Below are 10,437 nucleotides of genomic sequence, written 5' to 3' on the forward strand. Positions count from 1 at the left end.
ATAAAAATATAATATATATACCAAATAATATTAAAAAAAATTGTTAAATTTAAATCTGGTTTAAAAAATGTCGGAACTTACGAGGATATTTTTATAAAACTATTTAATTTAAAAAACAAACTTGAAACTAAAAATAAGATTTAAATTCAAACATAAATAATTCGACTTAAGTGCACTAATCTAAGCTCAGTTATAGAGGATATAGAAAATGATCACTTTTATTTTACTAAAGGACCTAGATCCGATTTAAACAAAGTATGTAATCAATTATTAATTAATAAAAACTAAATTTAATGATAACATACAACAAGAAAATAAATAGAAGGACGATTGGTTTTGTATAAATAGTGCTAAAATTTTTTTTTTTCACTTATAAATCATTGCAACAAAACAGGAGTTATGGAACAGATGAACGGAGAGTTAAATTAATTAAAATAATAATAAAATTTTGGTGATTTTTTAAAAACTAATGTTCATTCGTTATAGTATAATTTGATGTGTAAATTCCAGTTAATACTACGAATGTAATGTTAAAAAGCATAGATTAAGCATGTAAAAATTATAATATGTTTATTTTAGTAGATACATGAAAATGAGAAAATATGAATCGAAACGTTGATAAAATAAAGTATTGGAGAGTACTAGAGGATTTACTAAATACAACAACCCTCAGAGATTTTTTAAAATAATATAGAACAACCGAATCACATAAATACAATGTGAATACATATAAAATTATACAATGTGGGTCCTGTTTCATAATAAATTGTGAAATAATATCAGTCGTTTGTATACTTTTACAGCCTACTAAAATGCTGAATTATACTTTTTAACTCCTATACTATCACTAATAGACGTAAGTAGCCATTATGAAACAAAAAGGTATTAGTGTTTATACCTTGTAGTTTGTATACTTATATTCATGAACTAATACTATCAACCTAAAATGTACTTTCGCTAAGTAATGCAATGTTGACACGACCTTTTACACTTCCTCAACTTCTATAGTATCACTAATAGAGTTGCAGACTATGAATAGAAAAGGTATTAGTGTTTATGCATTGTAGTTTGAATACTTTAATTTAACGGCTTATTATGGATCAGGACCCAGATTTAATTATGTGGATACTTTCAGATAATTTCCTCAAAGCAAAATGAGCAATTATTCAAATGACAATTACCATAATAATGTGAGGAGAAGATGGTTGGGGGGGGGGGGTTCGCAATCTTGGCAAAATATAACACAAATAAGTTGAAATAACTTATTTCAGAAAACGTTATGTTAACAAGTGCGTTTTATATTTTATTTTTATTTTTTCCTATCTTTATTTTACTCCCTTCCTCCACTCTCCTTCTCTAATCTTTTCTTAATTGTCCTTTCCTTACCCACGTTATTAGTTATATTCACCATATTATAGTTATATTCACTTCCTTTGTCTAACTTAACTTCATATTTTGTTTCTATATCTAATATTATAGTAACATATTTTCTTTCTCTCAATTTTATTTTTACTTTCCATAATTTTAATTTTTAAATTATAAATACACAAAAATATTTATATTCCTTTGCATTATATAACTTCAAATTTTTATTTTATTTCCTCAATCATGTTATGTTTACTCACTTATTTAATTACCAATATATAAATTTTATTATCCACTTCTTTCATCACTTTAATTTTATTAATTTCATTCTGTACAATTGTGTACTTTATGTCATTCTGTTTATATTTTCTGCTTTGTATTTATTAGTTGTTATCTTGTTCTTTGTTTTTAGCCCTGATGAAGGCTAGAAATTCTGGCCGAAAGTTTTGGCTCGATTAAATAGCTGATTTCAACTTATTTGTGCTATATTTTGACCACGCTTTCAACCATATCCTCATATAATTCATCCACGGACAACTATCTCTCATCATTACCATAATAATGGTTTTGAAGATACAAATGATTATTCAATGATTTATTGTTCAAATCAATAATTTATTATACCATTAAGTAACAAACAATAATAAATAGTTTCAGGATCATTATATCAAAAATAATTATATTTTCCCTCGATCTTCACAAATGGTGGAGATATGAGTGAATAAAACGTCGTAATTTTTAAAAGAAATGACGGACGATATGGAGTTCCGAGGATCATTCTGGAATATGTGACTTCACTGCAAAGTTTGAAAAAAAAATCTACACTATGTTTTCAGAGAAAACCCTCGAATGGAAGACTAATCCAAAGGATATAGATTATTATAAATATTAAATTTTGGATTAAACAACTAACACACTTGTTCCACATATTATCTTGTTATTATATAGTTACAAAAATATACATTAAATCCATCTTTATACGTGAAGAGAGAATTCAAGATTACAAAAAAAAGTTTTAATTACATGCAAATCCAATTCTCAAGAATACTTTCAGTGAATGCAAAGAATATATTATGGCAAGACTTCATCATTAAGGCCCCAGAAAAGCAAAAATTAAATTGCTAAGCAATGCACAAATTAAGATCATGAATATTCTTACATAAGTTCTGCATACATCCGTTTTTTTTTTTCTAGACCAAAGTGTAGGAGGAAATAAACATCAAACGATAGCCGAGAGGTGAAAACTCGGATAGGAATATTTGCCATCACGAAGTAATACAGGGATGAAATGAAAATACAATAATTACGAGTTAAAAATTTTGAAAAAAAAAAAAAAAATTACCAGATAAATAAATCTAAAGTTTAGGGAGAAAATGGGAAAAAAACAAAGTAATTTCACTTGCGTCTTAGGGTTCGCTTTTACTTCTTTATTTAATCATTGACAACGTTTCGGACATGTCAAAATTTATTCAATCATGTATCATACATTCTGCCAATATATTTGAAAAATTAGATTTTATCAACATTTTACATTGACTTCCATGTTTATGTAACGTGATCTCTTTGTATTAGTTCATAAGCATATCCGTTTTACTATCTCAAAGCCGCAGGGCTATATCTTAGACAATGTTAATGAAAAAAGATTTATGCCAACTGAAAAAACAAAAGAAAGGAATATATGATGAACAAACGAAAATAAAATGGTAAACTAAAATTGAATATATATAGTAATAATTGAGGAAAGGAATTAAGCTGATTCAAATACGAAGGGCTTAATTTCTTTTTGTATATATATTTCTCTCTCTCTTTATTAAGGGTGGATTAAAAATCAAATTGAAGTTTTTGAGAAGAGTACCTGCCATTGTCATAGGTGGATCGACAGTCCACTCCGAGGAAGCACAAATTACAAGGACCAACCCCTCCCCATTAAAACATGACTTCAAAAGGCCAAGGGAATAAACAGTCCAAAAAAGATCCGATTAAAAAAAAAAGGGGGGGGTGTTTTTATATGGAATGGAAAATAATCAATAGTGAACATAAACCTTTCATGACCAAAACCTTTAATGATTATGGGTGTGTAATCAGTGTGCATCAGGTTGTTGTAGAATATGCTCGTATTGTTTGCTGGGTGTCCTTCATTGAAGCATCTCTCCATCGGCCTTAGTATTTCTGCTTTCTGTTGCCTTCGAAGCTTCCTTTCAACTACTTCCTTATCCAATTCATTGGAAACGTTAGAGCCAAAAGGCAACGACATTCCTGATAACAAGTGTTCTGGTGCTCTTTCAACATTCATTCAGGAACTCTTTCAGCCATTATTCTTTTGTTAGTCGCCTCCTTTGTAGGAATTAAAATTTAAAGAGGATTCCGCAAAGAAAGGAGTCTTGGATCGATACCTTTCCATAATTTGGTTTTTAGGCCTTCAGAACTCCAGTCTAAAAATATACTAAAACGTTGCACTTCATTTACAAATTATATTTTTCCTGCAACTTAAAATTACTTACCCCCTCTTATAAATTTGTGCTTTTGCATTCCAAGTTGTTGCGTATTCATTGATCTGAGAGAGTGTCTTAACCACTTACGAGGCATTCATATTTAAACAACTACCAAGTCTAGAGTTCCATTTATAATTTCGTATTTCTCCCCCTACATGAGACTTGTCTGAGTACGTTATTATCATATTCAAGGACATTTCGGAATTATATATAATGCCGAAATTATAATTGTAAAGTCATTAATAATTAACTAATAATTTTATAAAAAAGAAAACAAAAAATTATTTAAATACCTTATTACCTCTTCCCCGTTATTATTTACGGGGAATAATTTTTACACTAAAAATAACTGCTGTGAAAAGAACAGAACTTATTATCAATCTTTTATTTTTTTTAAGTCGAAAATTTAAAATAAATACTTAAAATGATTGCTGTATTTTTTTTTTGTATTTGTAGATATACTGTCCGATAAATAAAAAGTTTTTGGTAAACAGTTCTTTGTTTTAATACACATGAAATCCATCCTTTATTATTCTGTTTATGATTTTAAAAATATCATCAGTTTTACTTAATTGTTATGTAGTAAACAATAAATTACCATCACTACTTAACGTGAAACAAATGACGTTTATGTCTATTTTTTAAATTTTAAATATTTAATTTATATACTATTAACTATTTATAATTCACTATGACACCTATGCTTCCTGGATTCTTTGAAGGAGTTGGTCCATGGATTTGGTTTGTAACACTTGCATAACTGAAATAACTTTCGGTTTCTTCTTATCGTCTGATTTATTATTTCAAATACTTCCTACTGGTCCGGTGGGATGACGAAGACCGGTTGGAGCGAGGTCTACAAGCGGTTGGATCATGTAAGAGACTGCATCAATATGTATTTTTTTGTTTATCCTTTTTTAATACATTCGTTAATTGATTTAATGTGTTTTTTCTCCCCTTTAGATATTCATCGTGGAATAATCCTGTTGGATGAATTACTTTGCATTCCATTATTTAAAATATCACATTTTATGCTAACAATATTTAAAATTTAATAACTAACCAGTATGTTTAACTAACATAATATTTTAATAGTAAAGATATATTCTTCAAGTGTTAATTTAAAAAAAAAAAAAAAACTTAAAAGGGTATATTTTATGACTGATTGTAATTTGTTTAGGAAAATCAATTATTAACACCCTTTTAGATTTTTAATTATTTTTTCTTCTTTCAACAAAGATTTGAGTCATTTTTTTCCCATTTTCAATTTATTACATTTGCAATTTAATAATTTATTATGTGATAAGGTTTTTATTATTAAAAAAAAAAAAAAAAAAGGGGGGGTGTTTTTATATGGAATGGAAAATAATCAATAGTGAACATAAACCTTTCATGACCAAAACCTCAGATATATATTCAAAGGAAGTCAATCCCCTTAAATATTTACAACCAAATACAATTCTTTTAGTTACTGATAGATTTATTTATTATGGCTTTGTAAGGAACATATCTTCTTTTCCACGATTATATTTCTCATTTGATATAATATAATACTTGATGTTTCTAATATTCATTTAAAATCTCTGAATATGGACATTACTTCAACTTTTTTTGTTAAACATAATTTTTTTCTTCTTTTTCATTTTATTATTATTATAAATTAGCTTTAAATGAAAATGATTTTACTATTTTATTTTTTTATACTTAATACAATACATCAGTGGATAGCTGTATTTATTATTTAAACATTCTTTATTTGTTTTTTTTTTCATTTTGTTAATAATCTAAATTTTATTTATCTTCCAATTTATCATTATTACAGAATACCTTATGATGTATTATTATTTAATTTGTTGAATTTCTTTATTTTACTCGGACACTGAGCACATTTTCTTGTCATCTTATATTATTCTTACAGGACATGGAGCAGAAAATATAGAATGTCATTATAGTAATTATTACTTCATTTAAAAAAAAAAAAATCAAAATTAAAGTTTTATGCGTAATATTTTTTGTTATATGATTTTATTTGTTTACATTTTACATAAAACATCAGCGGATGTGTATAATATTCATTTAAAAGTTGTAATTATAAAAATATACTTAATTTTATTTAATTATATCTAGTCTATTATAATTATAGTATTCTATAATGATGTATAATATAGTATATAATACTATAATATAGTCTTCCTCATGATATATTAATGTTATTTCATTATTTTTATTTGTTAAATTCCTGTGCTTTACTCAAAGGTACTAAAGCCCATTTTCATGCCATATTATTCAAAAGGATGTGTTGCATAAATATAAAGAATATAATTATTATTGATTGATTTTTTTTAAATCAACATTATATTTTAGATTGAAATTTTTTATGTTAGATCATCTTATTTTTTACATTTAATACAAAACATTGGTGGATGTGTATAAAATTCATAAACAACTTGTACTTTATACATATTATCTGTATTTTTATTATTGTTAATAATCAACCTCTTAATTTTTTTCTGATTTATTATTATCAGATAATACCTTATTCTTTTATTAATTGCTCTAAATCTCGTTTTCATTTCATGTTATATTATTCTTAATAGAAGTGTTACTGAAAATATGAAGAAAATAATTATTCAATATAATAGTCATGATATTTTCGAAATATGATACGAAACTTCGAATATTTCGAACTAATCGGGTTGAATTACTATGAAATAAAAGAAGCACATATTTGAACTGGAATAAGAAAATATTGCTGAGAAATAATGTAGAAGCAATGGCAGAAGTACTCAGAGTGTATAATCGGATTAGGGACAATTGTACTCATATCGTTTAATTTTATATTTCATATATATTTATAACTTATATTTGTTTGGATATAGATAAAATCCCTATTCTTGGAACTGTTCCACATGTATTTGGAGCACTTGAGATATATATATATTTTTTTAAATCCCCTCCTAATAAAACAAGAGCCAGTACACATTCCATTTATGGAGTGAAATAAAATTGAAAAGATTTTATTACTCAGAGACAAAAACGGATGACATAACTCCTAGTGTTACACTTACCATGAACGATGACAAAGATCTAAAGAAAGGTAACTCAGCAATACCAAACTGCACGTGTCATCTCAAAGCCATTCGCAAATACAACCCATCAAGTATTTATCTTTAATATCTTCAGTATTAATTATTTATTTACTTAACGAAAAAATATAATTATGCAATACTATAAATCCCTATCTCCCCCCTCCCCAGAAAAAAAGTATCTAGTACAAAAAAAAATTATTCAGAATCCGAAATTTATTACACAAAGTTTAATATTATTTTTATACTTCCTGCTCTTCAGTATCCTTTAATAATACTCAACTTATTCCTGTACAACAGATTTACTACCTACGAATACATCTGGTTAAACGACTAACTTGGAATCCTCATACAAGACTGAAAAGATAGCAAAGTGTTTGCCGATGCCGACTATTACAACACTTACTAGAAAAACAGTCTAAATGTACAATTAATTACAAAAGACTTTATATGATCAAAATATGACCGATCTGGACAGAGTTGAGCTTTAGGGCTCTACTAAACCATCGAATTCTCCTCGTATCTAATCCTTAAAACCCAAACTCCTTCATAAAAAAATCTTTGGTGCTGCCCCTTACTTTATACAAATAAAATCACCCATAAGGACCTCAATGATACTACATCTTGCCGATTAGGCCAGAACCAGATATCAATCCTTCCATTATAAACTCCCAAATCCACCTGTTTCAAACCTTGTTTTATCTTTAATACTCCTAGCCGTCTGAAAAGAAGATGGCATCGAGACCTTTTACTCTAGATATGTTATTGGAGTTCTACAAAAGGTTAGTATCTCCACATGCCATTGTAAAATGACTAACATCACATTTATTGGATGTTGCCCTCTAGTTTCCCGCTGGTATGCCGAGTTGAAATGGCTCAATTCAACCTCCCGAAGGCAATACCTCCTTGGTGTTTTCCTATTCCAAGTTCTTAAAATCAAAAACCTTCCTATATATTTGATCACCTCACTCTTCGTTCATCCATTCACTCATTAAACACCAGATCCCAACCGACTGATTTATATATGCCCTCCTATAGAACTGCCTTCTTTAGCAAAGCCACTTGCCAGTCCTTATCCATTCTTTCCTTTAAACAACACCTATTCCTTCACCTATTGCATAACCAAACCTCCGTATCATTGTAATAAAATAAATAGGCATATATTAATTAGCATTATAAACATTAGTTAAGCCAATATCCCAATGTGATTTCATTTTACTTACTTTCCAGAAAAAATTCTTAATGTATGAACCATGTATTTATTCTTAGGGGACATATGTCTCAGAATAATATTATTATTTCATTTCATTTATTTGTACATTTATGTAATACACTTGTATATTTTTAAAAAATATATCTTATTTTACAGATAATCTAGGAGTATCTTCTCTCCTAAAATACAAACGAAAAATCCTTGCAACGGAATTTACCGACATACCTCAAGCCCGGCCAAAACCGTTGGTATGTAAAATATACCCATCTGATACAATTTGTACCTCGCGAAACAAGTTAACAGTTAATCAGTTAAATTAATAATAACTTCAGCTTTGTTAATATAACAGCGTATAACCGTCTTCAAACTTTGGGCTCCAAAATGGAATTACTAAACGGGCCTCCCTAATTTCCATTACAGAAGAAAACAAGGCTAGAAATACGCCGTTTATAAATAACTGAAACTAATAATAATAAGAAGAACAACAAGTTTAAAAAAAATGTAATAGTTCGTAATAAAAAAAAGAACATTAAACAAATAATTTTCAGAGAAAAAATAATACTATTTTTTTCTAAATAGTATTTCATTTACTACATTACAATATTTGAATACATTTAATTTAAAAGAGTTATTTTCAATATGTTAAATAATAACAAAAACCTACTAAATCTTTACCATACATCTTAATTATTTATAATGTGATTATAGTACACCTAGCTTAGGGTAAATAACATTAAGGTAAAAAACTGTATCAATACAAAATAAATTGTTAAAGATATAATAAATTGAAGCAACAAATTAATTACTTTACCTGAATGTTTCCTTAACGGCATTATAAATTTCTTTTCCAAGAGCAATTTAACGACTTCCAACCTATGAGGGTAATCATAAGCAAATATTATTTCATTTATTATTAACAATATGACATCAACCCAATTTAGGATTGCATTATATTTTAATATTTTTTTAACAGTAAAAATATACCTTGTCATTATATTGTTAAGGTGGTGAAATATTATGAAGGTCCACACACTAAATTTTGTAACGACATTTTTAAATTAATAATCAATTAATCGAAACAATTTTCATTTCAAATAACGATCTAACCATGAAAAACTCATGCCCAATAAGTAGATAGCCTGGGTCACCATTAATCTAACAACATGAACCAGCTGGCAGCATCAAAAGGAGATAGTCACAAAAAATAAATGGGCAGTCATATATTACGCAACGTACAAGAAGAAAAAAAAGAAGAAAAAAAAATGGGGGTTCTCTCTTCCCTAACGTAACTTGACGAAGGAGGGGGAAAACTAGGGATAGGGAGGGGGAACATCTTTGACCTAACCAACAGATATGCTTAAAGAAAAAAATAAACAATTTATAGGCACTTATAATAATAAATAATAAATTTAACTAACATATATTTATATATAATTCTGAGATTAATCAAAACTTGTGAAAATTTGATAATTAAAACCAAATTAAATAAATAATTATTATTATTACTAACTGTAATTTTAAATTCCAATTAGAAAAAATGTTTAATTACCTAAATAAAATTTTCATTTTCAACTCGACTGATATAACTCAAGATACATAGTTATATAAAATATGTGGTAGGGGAAAATCTTGCGATCGAGAAAAAGTTCTCTGAATCTGAATTTTCAACGGAACTGCGCGTTTTAAGGTCTCCTGAAACGGTACCGTTGAAACTTCGTTTTATTTCAAGTTACGAAAATAAAAATTAGTGAAGCTAACAGACAGGAAAATAATTGCGCTAAAAGGAATACTGTGTAGAGGGGAACTCGTCGGAGAGGGTAGTCCGAGACGTTGATGGGAGATTAATATTTAATCTGATCTCAACGAGATTGGGGAGAGGGGAGTGTTTGAAGGGGGCTAATTGGAAGATGGGTTATTTCACTTTAAAACGTGTTCCTTCCCCAAACCTATAAATTAGCGATTATATCGTTTTTTTAAGAGGATGGTTAGAAACGTTTGAGAGAAAATGAATAAATAAGAATCTTCCAATCACAAAATATGAAAAATTCAATTTTTTCCTCTGATAGAGGACCTAACTAACATAAGAACATCGAAGAACCTTCGAATTAATCTTATTTTAAGATAAATTTCCGTAGATAATATACTAGAATAAACTAAACTAATAAATAAATAAACTAAAATAAATTAATAAATTAAAAGTGATCAACGGGGTAACAAGTAACATATGAAAATGACCGAAATTGTTTTAACTAGAGACGGGATTTTTATATTTTAACTAATA

General features: G+C 27.8%; 1 protein-coding gene across 4 annotated transcripts in view; it reads right to left on the reverse strand.

The window, feature by feature from the left end:
- Positions 1-10,437, reverse strand: part of LOC106685763 (brain tumor protein) — a 185,808-nt gene that overhangs the window by 132,322 nt on the left and 43,049 nt on the right. Inside the window, exon 2 of one of the 4 annotated variants that reach the window (XM_067046782.1) lies at positions 8,968-9,029. The exons of the other annotated variants lie outside the window; for them this stretch is intronic. The gene's annotated coding sequence lies outside the window, so the exon portion shown is untranslated. The remainder of the gene's footprint in view (positions 1-8,967; positions 9,030-10,437) is intronic. 4 annotated transcript variants of the gene reach the window in all.

Source organism: Halyomorpha halys, unplaced genomic scaffold, assembly GCF_000696795.3.
Source record: "Halyomorpha halys isolate HHAL.00 unplaced genomic scaffold, Hhal_1.1 Scaffold733.1, whole genome shotgun sequence".
NCBI classification, from domain to species: Eukaryota; Metazoa; Arthropoda; class Insecta; order Hemiptera; family Pentatomidae; genus Halyomorpha; species Halyomorpha halys.